Consider the following 16129-nt stretch of genomic DNA (forward strand, 5'->3'; position numbering starts at 1 on the left):
CATTCATATTTCCACTTCATAAATAGGAGCACTAAGTTTTTGGCATCGTTGCTGGGGACTTCGGCAAGATAGTTTGCTAACGGTAATTTTTTTTTATTTCTTTATAGAACTCTCAATCTCTAGCGCATTACGACCCAGAGATTGAGAGGACTTTTAGACGAAGATTGAGAGACCGCTAAGAGCAACCACAATCAGACAAAGAAGAGATGGCGAAGCAGCCTGAAAATAGAGCACCAAATGATAATAATGTCATGGCGAATCCAATTCAGTTGGCAAACGATCGCAATAGGCCCATCAGGGACTATGCATTGCCAAACCTCAATGATTTTTGTCCGGGAATCATGAGGCCAACCCTCGACGGAAGCAGATTCGAAATGAAATCGGTGATGCTGCAGATGATTCAGACTGCAGGTCAATTCGGAGGAAGGTGTGGCGAGGACCCGCACACTCACCTCTGAAGTTTTATTGAAATCTGTAACACTTTTGTGTTCCCGAACATCTCTGCTGAAGAAGTTCGACTAACGTTGTTCCCATTTTCACTCTGTGATCAGGCTAGGAAATGGGCATATTCTCTCGAACCGGGAGAGATCACTTCTTGGGAGCAGATAGTGGAGAAATTTATGAAGAAGTATTTTCCACCTACCGAGAACGCAAGACGAAGGAAACTGATCACAAATTTTGAACAAGATATGGACGAATCGCTCAACGATGCTTGGGTGAGGTTTAAAAGGTTGGTCCAGGATTGTCCGCATAATGGGTTACCAGACTGCCTTCAAATGGAGATTTTCTATCATGGTTTGAATCCCGCTTCACAGACCGCTGCCAATACGGCAGCTATTGATGGTATGCTCGACAAAATTTATGATGAGGCGAAGAATATTATGTGAGGAGACGAACTTGGTGCTCAACTGGGAAAAATTTCATTTCATGGTCAAGGAGGGTATAGTGTTGGGGCATAAAGTCTCTCGGGATGGGTTGAAGGTGGACAAAGCAAAGATCGACGTAATTGAAAAGCTTCCACCTCCAACCAGCGTGAAGGCTGTGCGAAGCTTCTTGGGGCATGCTGGGTTCTATAGACGATTTGTCAAGGAATTTTCTAAGATAGCACGACCACTGAGTGCGTTGCTAGAGGCTGACAAAAAGTTCGACAACAACTGCCTCAACGCATTCAGAGTTTTAACAGATGCGCTGATTACCGCACCCGTATTGATTTCATCGAACTAGACATTGCCATTTGAAATCATGTGCGACGCAAGCGGGTATGCGATAGGGGTAGCTTTAGCGCAAAAGAGAAAATTTTTTTTGCACCCCATCGCATATGCGAGTAAAACTTTAAACCCTGCTCATACAAATTATATCACCACAGAGAAAGAACTCCTGATTGTGATTTTTGCGTTGGAGAAATTCCGGGCATATCTATTGGGAACCAAGGTACTCATCCACACCGATCACTCGACAATAAAATACTTAATGACAAAGAAGGACACAAAGCCGAGGTTGATCAGATGGATTCTCCTCCTTCAAGAATTTGATATCGAAATAATTGACCGAAAGGGGACAGAGAATCAGGTTGCGGATCATCTTTCTAGACTGAAAAATCTTGAAGTTGACTGCAATGAGATTGAGGTGAGTGCTATGTTCCCGGATGAGCAACTATTCCATAGAGAAGAATTTCCCTGGTATGCGGACATCGTTAATTATTTGGTTTGTGAGCAATTTCCTGAAGATTACACCTATCACCAGCAGAAGAAGCTCAAGCACGAATGCAAACATTATTATTGGGATGAGCTAAACTGTATAAAAGAGGTGCAAACCAGATTATTTGATTATGCGTACCGAATGCTGCTCAACAATGCATATTATCACAATGCCATGACTCACCATATGGTGGACACTTTGGAGGGCATCGCACTACAGCCAAAGTTTTTCAAAGTGGATTCTTTTGGCCCACATTATTCAAGGATGCTACTGACTACGCAATGAAATGTGATTGGTGTCAACGCATAGACAACATTTCATGGAAAAATGCAATGCCAATGAACACTATCTTGGAGCTGGAATTATTCGACGTATGGGGGATTGATTTCATGGGACCATTTCCTCCTTCGCATGGCAAGCATTACATTTTATTGGCTATCGATTATGTCTCCAAGTGGGTATCAATAGCATGCGCCGCAAGTGATGCGGCGGTAGTCTTCCAGTTCCTGAAGAAAAATATTTTCACTCGTTTTAGCACTCCTCGTGCCATCATAAGTGATGAAGGATCCCACTTTGTCAATCATAATATCAAAGAGCTGATGCACAAGTACAACATCCTCCACAAAGTGGCCACCACATACCATCCATAAACGAATGGTCAGGCTGAAGTGTCCAATCATGAAATTAAGTTGATACTTAAGAAGGTAGTAAAGCCTTCACGGAAAGACTAGGCAACGAAACTTGACGATGCGTTGTGGGCACATCGGACCACATTTAAAACACCAATAGGTATGTCCCTCTATGCGTTGGTATTTGGCAAGGCGTGTAATTTGCCTTTGGAGTTGGAGTATAAGGCACTGTAGGCAGTCAAGAAGCTGAATTTTGATTTAAAGAAAGCAAGAGACCCACGGAAAATGCAGCTGGTCGAGTTAGAAGAATGGAGGATCAACGCATATGAGAATGCGAAGATTTATAAGGAGTGCACCAAGCGCTGGCATGACAAACGCATATGCGATAGGAACCTCCAAGTCGGACAAAAGGTCTTACTCTTCAATTCAAGACTGCGGCTCTTCCCGGGAAAATTAAAATCACGCTGGTCTGGTCCCTTCATCATTAAAGAAATATTTCCACATGGTGCGGTGGAGCTGGTCACTGAGGATGGCAGCTGGACATTTAAGGTTAATGGACAACGAATTAAGCATATTGCGGAGGTGATTTTCAGCCAGAAAAAGTCTCCATGAAGCTGAAAGACCCAGACTACCCCCCTACATGATTTTTGAACTCTTATTTCTTCGTCTCTTTTACTAGTATTTATCTATCTAAATCTTACTGAATTTTACTTCTTTCTCTAAAAAAAAAAAATCATTTGGACATCTAACTTGTTGTTTTGTTTTAAATAATTTGACCCTCTCTTTGTCTGTTTACAACGATTACGACACATGATTGCGGAGATGTTACAAGAAGAAGCAAATGATCTCAATCCGCCACCGCAATCCACAGAAGATAGATCACCGCAAGGAATGATGCGTCAATACACAATGCGGCGACAGCGCAAAATTTGGGGGTGTACTCTTCCCTATCTTTATTTCAAATTTTATGCTATCACATCGCATGTTAATTTTAAAAGTCTTATCACCACATCCTCTTTAATTACCGTAATCATTTGACATAGATAAATTTAGTAGTTTACCGCATTCTGTTCTTTGCCAAGTATGATTTCAATGATGACAAATATGCTTCTATTTCTTTCATATATACTAGAGTCAACTTAGTCTTAAGATAGTCACCTCATGAAATATTTCTCGAAGTTAGGGGTTTACTAGCTTTCTTTCAAACTTTCCTTACAATGCATTCTATGACCATCGCATGACTTATTTTAATCTTTTGGCAACCAAGACATTGCAGCATTTTAAATTTGGGGGTGAGGTATTTATTTTCGACCTTGCTATTCTTTCAATATATATATATATACTTTGAGAATAACAACTCCACTATCAATGCAATGGGAAACCCATGTTGATAAGAGTTAAGTTGTGAAAGGCACTTACCCGTAATTGGATGTCCGCATGACACACGTGGGGGTAATCCAAAACAAAAGTAAGTCACAAGGATCAACGCGTAAATCAATGACCGCAACTCCACTACCAAATCGGTACGAGTTTAGTATGAGAAAGAGTGCATTGCTCGTAGTTGGATGTCTGCATGATACACGTGGGGGCAAGCCAAAACGAAGGCAAGGCACTTGGATCAGCGCAAGGTCAGAAAAAAAATGTCAATGAAGAAAATTTTTGTGCAAGAAAAATCATTTGTCACCTCGGTAGAAAATTTTCTTTTTGAAATAAATCATGCGATGATCCGAAATTTAGTAAAGTCCTTTTGAAAATTAAGCGTGCAAGCCCTAGGTCTTAGAAATATTTTAAGAAGAGACTTGAATAAGACTTAAGGAAATTCTGGTATATAGGATTGGAACGAAGTATTCTTGAGATATCTAGGAAAAGAACTTTGCAGTTGACTTGCTAAAGGAATCTTTAGCTTATGCTTGAGGACAAGTATTGTTTAAATTTGGGGGTGTGATAACGGACAGAAATGCACGTTATCATTGTGCTAACTTCTTAAACAATGTTGGATTGCGTCGATGAAATATGTTAAATTGCATCCATTAAGCATAAATTCTATAATATTGTGGTCGCATGCATTCAACGCATTAGAACAGTTAATCTTTGTATTTTTGTGCAGAATATGCGTTAACGCAATGCAAGATTGCGATCATAGGAAATCATCGGTCGAGCGCAACTTCACTGCAAGGCTTTGCGTTGATCGTGCTCTCAAACATTCGCCCAAGAAGGATCACCACAACTTGGTCAGTGCAACATGGTGGGCGCATCCGGGTGAAAGGATAATTAAGAGGGATAGAAAGCTGATGACAGTCGAATCCAAATTAAGTTGACAGCTGTTAACGATCATAAAGTACATTCAGCTTTATCGGTGACAATTATGCGGTGCATCAGTCAGTAATTAAAGCTGTCCCATCTGTATAACCAGGAGAGAGAAGCCGCCTTTCACCATGGATGCTTTATAAATACCAAGTGCATTCTTCAGAAAAGGGGTTCACCGTTTTTACAATCTTTTGTTCCATAAGTCGCACGTCTGTGTTCTTAGTTTTCTTTAATTTTAATGAGGATGCGAGGGAAGAAGTTGTGCCGGTAGATCATTCCGAGAAGTTTGAAGAGCGCCGGAAGCCCCAAGGACAGAGAGAGGGCCGACACCTGCGAAAGCGGGAACATCTGTAGATCAGAATAGAGATTTCAGTGTAAAAAGACTCGGTTAGCAAGAAATTGCTACCAGGCTCTCTACCTTTACTTTGCATTGTCATTTTGTACTCAACTCATTTATAAGAATGGAATTTATTTCTCTATATTTGTTCACTTTTTGTTATTCACGCAGGAGTAGCTAAATTAGTTGAATGGGTTGATAAGCATTTAATTAGCACAACTAGGGAATCTTCATTCTTTGCGATTATCTTGTTTATGTATGCTTCATTCGTCCATTAGACTTGGGAAGGTCAGGTTAGAATCTAGACTCGGAAGAGCCAGATTAGAACGTATAAACGAGAGATATGCGTTTAGGAATGAGCACTATTTGTTATCAACACATAGCATGCATCCAAGAGATAGGATATGATTGTATGCGGTCACCTTGCTTTTATGCATTTTGCATCATTGCATAGGACAAGAGTAGAGACTTAGGGATGAGCTCTATGGACATTTTGCATTCAACACATGTGTCCTAGATTTATGAGCATCGCATTTACATTGGAAAATGACTTGCTGTGCATGGTTGTAACATGATCACATAGTCTGACGCATTCCCAAGTAATGCTAGCTAAAGATCTTCTCAACCCGTTCATCGCATACTCATTGCATCTATCAACGCAACTGTCTTTTCTCAAATCTGCCACCTTTATTTATTTCTTTTTCATCAACACAAACAACAAACCCAACACTTATTTATTTACTTGGTTACCGCAAAGTTTTCATCAAAATTACCAACGCAATCTATTTTCACAAGTCCCTGTGTTTGACCCTGGACTTACCAGGAAACTCAGAAGAATTTACACTTAAATTCCGCTGGGGAAACTTGAGTGCAGAATGCAAATCCATCAACGCATATCATTCATATTTTCACTTCATAAATACGAGCATCACTATGCTATGAGAATGAGTGTAGAATTCATAGCATGGGAAAGAGTGTAGAATTTTATCCAAGTTCCACTCATAGTATAGTTGAGGAAGTAAGTCATAGTATAGGTGAAAAGTCATAACATAGTTGATAGCATTGTTGACAAAGTCATAGCATAGTAAGTGAAGTCAAAGCATAGCTAAGGAAGCTAAACTCATAGCATAGTGGAGTAAAATCCTACCAAGTTTGACGCATGGTAGGTGCATCCCAAGGGAAACTTTGAACAATTTTGGATGCATGAGAAGCTATGTTACGAGCATAAGAGACTATGCTGTAAACATGAGAAGCTATGCTGTGAGCATAAGGAACTATGCTATGAGTATGAAGAGTCATGTTTTGAGATGAAGGACAAGATGAAATCATTGGGAAGAATTGGTTAAATTTTGAGTAAACCATATGTTGATCTATGCATAACCAAGAAAGGAAATAGGGTTGGGCGCATAGAGTAAGGTTAGTGAACGCATAGAGTATTAAAGGGGGAGAATTTAGCTATATGGTTGACAACATATGAAACTAAAAATGGAGGAAACCCTAAAGATTGCAGTGTTTGGTGTATAGATGATGAAGTAGGCATAAAGATTGCCATGTGAACACATACCTTGAGTTGAAGAGAGGCAAAGTGGACACATGGCTATGCTTTGAACATAAAGAAGAAAGCTATGCTATGTGAAGGAGATGAAAACCAAGAAAGGATGAAGTTGAGGAAGAGTTGGACACATAGGGGAGGAGTTGGACACATAACCATGCTAAGAACCTAAAGAAGGAAGCTATGCTATGAGAGAGAGACACGTTGGTAGCATAGTTTGGGAACCATACATCTAAACCTAGAGAACCATGTGTTGACCATCTTGTGGGTACATAGGTGATGATTAGACGCGTAACAAGGTTGTTGTTGAGACCATATGTTGACTTGAGTTACTTGGGGAACAAGGTCGAATTGACAACAAAGTAGGGTACGAGTGTCACACCCCGTCTCAGAATACCCTCTGAGCCTAGGAAAGGACATGACTGTAGCAGTTATCAACCCTTTTGTTGACACTTACTGCCTAATAACTCTTGTGGAAATAACTCTGATACCAATGAACAAATTTAGCAACCAACTGATTAAGTTGAGGAGGAAAACAACAATTGATAAAGTAGGCTCATTTTATATTACAACAATGTAACATTTATCATCTCCAAGACTTAGCTACAAAGTTTACAAGAACAACTGTAAAACCCTCCGGAAGTGTAACTGTTGCATGTGGTGGACCTTGACCTTAGTAGCACCCCGTAACTCCTCACCTTTCCGCTACTTAGGGGGGGGGGGGGTGGGTAAAACATAAAACATGGAAAACATGAGCTACAAAGTTTGATTTTAACAGTATACTTTTTGGAAATCAATACATAATCAACAAGAACATTACCACGAGTTCAATATTATTTTTCCAGCCAGACCGCTAGATTATCCCTAACTCAATCGCTGGTTAAAACAATCAACCCCAACTTGACCGCTGGTTATTACATAATATGAACATCCTCAGCTTTACCGCTGGTTATCCCTGGCATGATCATACATTTTTTCCCAACACTTTCACACGTATATTAAAGCAATGTATCAATAATTCCTGTGGAAACTTTCCCTGTACCCTATTATCCCACCAATGTGCACATCGACTATTTTCCCGCTAGCTATGCTTAGATAACTTGCCTATATTTCCCGCCGGTCATCATCATTATCATTTCCCGCCAGCCGAAGCCGACTATATTTTCCTGCCAAATACCTTTTCAAGCATGCTAACTATATATCCCGAGTACAATTTCAGTTTCCAAAACAAACATACAAACAATATCTTAACAAGCATAGTAACAAGATAAACATATATCCCTGATCATGCCAATTTAACATTATCCCCTATATATATTTACCTATATGTAGAAATTTCATCAACAATACAACAACACAATAACCACTCACCTTGGTTGGTTAGGAACTTTCCTTTCCGAAGTTTCTTAGGTTTCCTTGGTTTCCCTTTTGAATCCTAAATTCCAGATTCAATTATCAGCTTAGATTATTCAGAGTTCCAGACCTTATTTTAAGATACTTCCTTCTGCAAACATGTTCTAAAATGTCTCAGAAAGCTTACCATAAGATCTTAGCTTAGAAATCCTCTTGATTTGGACGGAATCATCAAAACATCAAGACTGGCCCAGCTTACTCGACGGCTCGACCCCTCTATCTTTTCCTCATTCTCCAGCCTGAATCCTTGGATCTTCTTCTCTGGCAGCCTTACCTTGAATACTAGACTCTTATAGCTTTGTAATCACATCAAATGCACGAGTATTCTGGGAGAACTCCTCATCCTAAGTTGATGCTACTTTCTGTCCTTTCTGTCTGACAGCATCTCCCCTCTTAGAACCACTTGATCAATGCATGGTCTTGCTACCAACGCATAGTCTCCTCCCAATACACTATTCTTTATGTCCTTTGAAGAGAATTTTAGTTCTCATCTAAAGTCCTTGTCCCTATTTATAGGCGTCCAAGATTGCTCTAAGGTCGATACCTCCTACTTGGCCCATGTCCAAGTGTCTCTTCCTTACACTATTATCGCAATCTTGCATCAGCGCAACCCAAGGTGTCTTGCTCCCCTTTTACCAATGCATAGCCCTCAACTTTGCATGTCTTCTTATGCCTCCACCTCATTTGCTTAAGGCTTAAGATTTCTTCCCAAAAAGCCACATGTTCAAATGACGTCCTTGAATACGTCCATCCTTCATATGCGTTCATCCTTCATATGCATTCATCTAACTTCATATGCATTCAACTAGGATAATGACCAACACCCTTTCAACGCATACTATTAGCCTTGTCTTATGCGCCCACATGCCCTCGGATGTCCAACGCATAGCATATCACCAATGCATAGCAACCTTTGGGTCGACTTGGTTCTCAACTCAACACCTCAAGGCATAGCTCACCATTATCTAGGTTTTTGCTAACACATCTCCTATGACCAACGCAACCCACCTCATTAACCTTGTTACCGTAAGCCTTAACAACACAAGGGCAAATCACTATGCGTCCACCTTAGCTCGTTACATCGCATAGCTTATACTTTAGCAAGGCCGCTGCATCCATTGTATCCATCGCATCCATTGACGCATGCCATCACATCCATCGTGCAGCATCACCGCATGCCATCGCATAGCACTACCGCATCCATCTCGTAGCATCGCCGCATGCCTCCATCATCTACTACCAACGCATTCCTTCGGCCGCATATACGCATACCATCGGCCGTATCACGGCATACCCTCGCATCACCGGATGCCCTCGCATCACCGCATACCTTTGCACCACATGCCCTTGCATCACTGCATATCTTTGCACCACATGCCCTTACAACACCGCATGCCCTAGGCCACACACTCTCGCGTAGCAAGGCCACCGCATGCCACCAACGCATAGCACTGCCACATGACATCAATGCATAGCGTTGCCGCATAGCATCAACGCATAGCATCACCGTGTGACACCAACGCATAGTGTTGTCGTATACCATCGACGCATACCCCCATCGTCGCATGCCATCCATCGTTGCATGCTACCAGTGCATCCCTTCGGCCACAAACCATCGGCCGCATACTCCATTGCCGCATGCCATCCATCGCCGCATGCTACCAACGCATCCCTTCGGCCACAAACCATCGGCCACATACTCCATCACCATATGTCATCCATCACTGCATGCTACTAACACATTTCCTTTGGCCGCATACACGCATACACATCGCATCCATGGAATCCATCGCAGCCATCACACCGCATGCATTGTTCTAACCTCTCAAGACAGTGGCTGCTGCATGCGTCGTCCTTGGCCATAATTCAGCCTCTCTCCATGCCCAAGTAACCTCTCAATACTTCATTTTTCTCCTTGGCTTCCAATGCATGGTTACTCTCGGCAATGCCTCTTGTCAATACTTCGGCCAATCATGCGTCCAACCTTACAAACGCATGGTTGTCTTCTCAACTTATGCATTAATGTCTCCTAACCCTTCACGCATGGGTCCTTTTTGACCTTACACTTAGCCAATATTTCATCAATTAGTTCTTAACTAAAAACTACTCAACACTTAGAAATTTCCTTCACTTCAACATAGGATTTAACTTCCACTTGCTAAGGTAGGAAAAATGGAAATCCAGGTTTCACAACGAGGCTTAACAAAATGAGGTCTTGGACCGAGCCAAGGATAAGATGGATGCATGGAAGGGAATGCAAGGTGTTGAAGTGCCACCTCAAGGGAAGCTATGCATTAGCCTATGCATGGTGAAGACACCTAAGTCTTGCATGCAAGGAGAAGATGTTAGGAGGTGTTGCGTTGGGCATTGCATGGTATGGCTTTGCATGATGTTGACACCTAGGTTTTCCATGCACTTTGAAGTGTGGGAGCATGTAGAGGGTGACAAGGATACTTCTGAAGGTCTATAAATACCCCGGGGGGTTCTCATTTCACCTCACAACTCAAATCTTCTAAGAGAAGACTAAAAGAGGAGAGAGTTAGAGGGAATTAGGGTTTTCAGGGTGAGTCATTGATGACATTCTGAAATGCATGTCATCTCAGGCCTTTTACTTAGAATTATGAAGGTTGTTAGGCAGAATATGCGGCAATCATGATAGAAATTCACGAGAAAGTGAGCTTGCGTTGATTAGCATGTTGAGTCTCAGCTAACCCATTCTTTTGCGTTAATTATGCATTTATATTTTTGTAGCTAATGAAGGAAATGAACGCAAACGCGAAAACCGGACCACCGTATAGACGACCGCATGCGAAGAAACACTCCATCGCAAAGGCAAACGCATCGATCAATGCATGGATGTTGCGGTAATCAATCATATGCGTCCATCGCATGGGAGTTGCACTCGTCAAGCGATTGCGGTCATCATGTAGAGTTGCGATATTAAACGAATGCGGCCATTGAATGATTGCGGCTACGCGACAACGCATGCTAATGGGATCAATGCAAGGTTGGTGGAATGGATGCATCAATGCATCTACCTCGAGAAAAACCAAAAGATGATGCTGACATTTCACCTACCACTCCGTTAGTGGTAGAGGTTCAAAAAGGACTAACGTGCCGAACGTCAGACTCAGAGCAATACAATTAATGCTGTCGATGACTCGAGCTATATATATAAAAGTCGATGAGCATAAATTCAAGTTATCCAAGGTTTTTGCTTGAGGTTCGCCTAGGGCGGATCCTTGCGATCCAGACAAACGTGTGAGAATATGGCAGAGAGTTCTTCACCTCCTTCATCCATTCCAAGTGACGACCGGAGCTAGGTCTCGAGAGAGTCAGTTCTTCCTCCATCCATGGCACCACCAGCAGCCTTGACGCACATCTGCTGGGAGTAAATCTTTGCTTTCAGCCGGTCATTTCCTTTTCCTTTCTTTCTTATATTGTATTGTACGACATCTTGGAATTAAGGAATTAATACAATTTGTTTTCAATGCATTTCTTTGTTCCTTCGACTCCATTTCCATCTTCTTTACTTAGCATCTTTACTTTCATTGCAGCACTTAGTGGGATTGCTTAGGTATCGCATACTTAGTCATGTAGATTAGGGATATGAAGCATGTAGTAACCCACCGAGAGGTGTGCATTGCGCGAATGTGTGAGTAATCTTATTTGCTTAGTGTGAAACTACTGCAAAGCCTGTCTATAGGCTAACACATTGCTTCTCTATGAGTGAAGTCAGCAACAATCAACTACCCGGGAGGGTAAGTGGTTGGATGCATCAAGCAATGTACGCATTGTTCATTAGGGATAGTAACAATCTTGCGTCAACCAAGTTCATGCAATTGTCTTGTATTATTATGTATGCTTCATTCGTTCATTAGAGATACTTGAGAGGGTAGTCTAAGGACAGGATCTAGGCTTGGGAAGGTCAGGTCAGAATCTAGGCTTGGGAGAGTCAGATTAGAACACATAATACAAGAGATAGGAGCTTAGGAATAGGCACTGTTTGCTATTAACCCATCGCATGCATCCTAGAGATAGGATACGATCGTGTGAGGTCACTACAGCGTTGTGTGCATTTTGCATCATCGCATAGAAAAAGAGTAGAGACTTAGGAATAAGATCTATGGACACTTTTACATTCAACACATGTGTCCTAGACTTATGACCACCGCATTTCCATTGGAAAATGATTTTCCGTGCATGAGTGTAGCATGATCGCATTGGCTTGCGTTGACTAAGGTTTCCCTTGCTGTCACTCTTAAGGGTTGCAATGAAATCATCTCCACATTTTATCTATTTTCCCACACATTTATTTCATGTCATGGTTTGTCGTTTCTCAACCTTTCATGCATATTCTCATTGCATTGTCTGTTAGATAGGAGTAGGAGTAGGGTTAACTTAGCAACCTCCCTTCCATTCTTTTATTTAAACCATTGCATGCACATTACCGCATACATATAGCTACAAGTCCCTGTGTTCGACCTCGATTACCCGAAAAACTTGCGTTCACGTTATACTTGGCGGGAGCGCAAGAAAACTTTTGGTAGGACGTATGATCATCGCATACATTCATTAATGCATTATCAGTCCAATGCATGACCATCGATGCATGATTATTAATGCATATCTTAGGAACATGCATCGCATACCGCGTCCACAGGATGCATGCGATGCATTAATAAAAAATAGTGCTCATTTCTAAGCACCTATTTCTTGTATTATGTGATCTAATCTAGCTCTCGCAAGCCTAGATTCTGACCTAACCATCCCAAGTCTAGATCCTGTCTTTAGACTACCCTCCCGAGTATCCCTAATGGAAGAATGAAGCATACATAATGCAAGACAATCGCATAAACTTCGCTGACCTACGGTTGTTACTATCCCTAGTGAACAACACATACCTTGCTTAATGCGTCCAACCACTTACCCTCTCGGGTAGTTGATTGTTGCTGACTCACTCATAGACAAGCAATGCGTTAGCCTGTAGACAGGCGTTGCAGCAACTTCACACTAAGCAAATAAGGTTACTCACACATTCGCGCAACGCACACCTTTCAATGGGTCGCTATATGCTTTATATCCCTAATCCACATTACTAAGTATGTAATACCCAAGCAATCCAACTAAGTGTTCCAATGAAAGTAAAGATGCTAAGGAAGAAGATGGAGATGAAGTCGAAGGAATAGAGAAATGCATTGAAAAACACATTGTATTAATTTCTTAATTCAAAATATCATACAATACGATATAGGAAAAGAAAGGAAAAAGGAATGACCAACTGGAAGCAAAACTTTGCATCCAGCAGATGTGCGTCAAGTCTGCCGGTGGTGCCATGGATGGGCGGAGGAGCTGACTTTCTCGAGATCTAACTCCGGTCAAAGGCTCCGATCGTCACTCGGAATGGATGAAGGAGGTGAAGAACTCTCAGCCATCTTCTCACGCGTTTGTCTGGATCGCGGGGAAAATCCCCGGTTGAGGGATAATCTCTGGATGATTGAATTTCAGCTCATTGATCTCTATTTATAGAGTTTTGGTCGCCGACAGCATTAATTGGACTCCTCTGAGTCTGACATTTGGCGCATTCGTCCTTTCTGAACCTCTGCCACTAACGGCGTGGTAAGTGAAATGTCAACATCATCTTTGGATTTTCTCGAGGTAGATGCGTTGATGCCTTCATTCCACCTACCTTATGTTGATCCCATTAGAATGCGTTGTCACGTAGCCGCAATCATTCAATGGCCGCATTCACTTAACACCACAACTCTACATGATGACCGGATTCGCTTGACGAGCGCAACTCCCATGCGATGGACGCATACAGCTAGTTACCGCAACATCCATGCGTTGATCGATGCGTTTTCCTTGCGATGGAGTGTTTCTCCACATACGATCGTCTATTCGATGGTCCGGTTTTCATGTTTGCGTTCATTTCGTGCATTGGCTACAAAAATAGAACATTGAACCCATAATTAACACAAAATAACGGGTTAGCTGAGATTCGACATGCTGATCGACGCAAGCTCATATTCTTGTGAATTCCTATCATGATCGACGCATATTCTGCCTAACAACCTTCATAATTCTAAGTAAAAGGCCTAAGATGACATGCATTTCTGCATGTCATTAGTTATGCCACCAGTAATGTGCCTTCAGGTCTTGATACATCTTGGTACTCCCAGGATGTATTGAAAAGCATGACTCATGGGCTTCCTTCAGTAGTTCTTTCTTGATTTCTTCATCATCTGGTACACATAGACGTTCACGGTAGAAAAATGCAGAGTCTAGGGCTGTAGAGAATTCATTGTTTTCTTCATTCTCTTACCATACTTGTTTGTTTAGGTACTTATATGTTTGTTGTGCATCAATTATCCTTTGCCTTAAAGTTGTACTTGCAGTTAGTTGTGCTATTCGAGTTGTGATGGTTTCTGGTATTAGTGAGATCTCAACTCTTTCCAGGTCATCCATTATATGTTTGGAGATGGTACATAGAGCTGCCGTGTGAGCTGACTTTCGGCTAAGAGCATCAGCTACAATGTTAGCTTTTCTTGGATGTTAGAGGATCTCACAGTCGTAGTCTTTGACCAAGCCATCTTCGTTGCCTCATATTTAATTCCTTTTGGGTAAAGAAGTACTTAAGGCTTTTATGATCTATATAGATTTGGATCTTTTCCCTATATAAGTAATGTCTCCATATCTTTAAAGCAAAGACTATGACAACTAACTCTAAGTCATGGATAGGATAGTTTTGTTCATAAGGTTTAAGTTGTCTTGAAACATATGCTATTACCTTGCCATGTTGCATCAAGACAGAACCAAACCCCTTTTTTGATGTGTCACTGTAGGTAGTTAGCCCCCTGATCCATCAGGTATAGTGAGAATAAGGGTTGTAGTCAACCTTTGTTCTAGTTCCTCGAAGCTTTATTCACATGCTTGGTTCTAGACAAAAGGATTATTCTTCTTGGTGATGTTAGTTAAGGGTAATGCTATACTTGAGAAATTCTTTAGAAATCGTCTATAATATCCTGCTAATCCAAGAAAGCTTCGCACTTCACTGACCGTTGTTGGGCGAGGCCACTTGCTAACTATTTCAATCTTAGCAGGATCGACTGAGATTCCTTCTTATTTTACAATATGCCCTAGGTAGGCAACTTTTCGCACCTAAAACTCGCACTTGGAGAATTTGGCATACAACTTCTTATTTCTCGATATGGAAAGGACATCCCTAAGATGTTTTTCATGTTCTGCCTTAGACTTGGAATAGACCAAGATATCATCTATGAATACGATCACAAAATTATCAAGATAGTCCTTAAAAATTCTATTCATCAAATCGATGAAGGTTGTTGGGGTATTAGTTAATCCAAAGGGCATCACAACGAACTCATAATGCCCATATTTTGTTCGAAAAGCAGTCTTGGGAATATCAGACTCCTTGTTCACAGTTGATGATATCCAGATCGGAAATCTATTTTAGAGAATACTGAGACTCCTTGTAATTTCTCAAATAGGTTATCAATGCGTGGGAGTGGGTACTGATTCTTTATTGTCATATTCAACTCTCGATAATCTAAACATAAACGCATTGATCCGTCCTTTTTCGTAACAAATAAGATAGGTGCTCCATATGGAGACACGCTAGGGCGTATAAATCTTTTGTCTAACAAGTCTTGTAATTGTATTTTGAATTCTTGCAACACCACAAGTGCCATTCTATATGGTTCTTTAGATACTGGTTCAGCTCCGGGAGTAGGTCTATATAGAATTCTATTTCTCAACTAGGTGGTAAACCTGGAAGCTCTCCTGCGAATACATCTTTAAACTTTCTTATCACATGAGTATCCTTAATATCATCTTTTGGGTTTCATGAGTCCATCACGCTTGCTTGATATGCCCAAGCCCCATGGTTGAGCAAATTCTTAGTTTTTAAGGTTGAAATTATTCTTGGGGCTGATTGTGTATTAGAGCGCTTAAATTTAAATTTTATTCCTGTTGGAAAATGTAAATATGACTTTCTTATTATGGCATTCTATGCTTGCATAGTTTGCTGCTAACCAGTCCATACCTAGTATTATGACAAAATCACTTATGTCTAGGATGATAAGAGTCACCCCTAGTTTATGTCTTGATACTGAGAACTCACAGTTTTCCACTGCTGAGCTGGCCAGCATAGATACTCTGGCAGGAGTAGCT

The 16129-nt window shown here is 41.3% G+C and overlaps 1 non-coding gene across 1 annotated transcript; it reads right to left on the reverse strand.

The window, feature by feature from the left end:
- Positions 1-653: 653 nt before the first annotated feature.
- On the reverse strand, positions 654-760 carry LOC150032589 (small nucleolar RNA R71). The gene has a single exon (XR_016524943.1). It is a non-coding gene; the product is annotated as a small nucleolar RNA R71 (small nucleolar RNA).
- Positions 761-16129: the final 15369 nt, after the last annotated feature.

Source organism: Benincasa hispida, chromosome 11, assembly GCF_027475165.1.
Source record: "Benincasa hispida cultivar pf3 chromosome 11, pf3_genome.v1.1, whole genome shotgun sequence".
Taxonomy (NCBI): domain Eukaryota; kingdom Viridiplantae; phylum Streptophyta; class Magnoliopsida; order Cucurbitales; family Cucurbitaceae; genus Benincasa; species Benincasa hispida.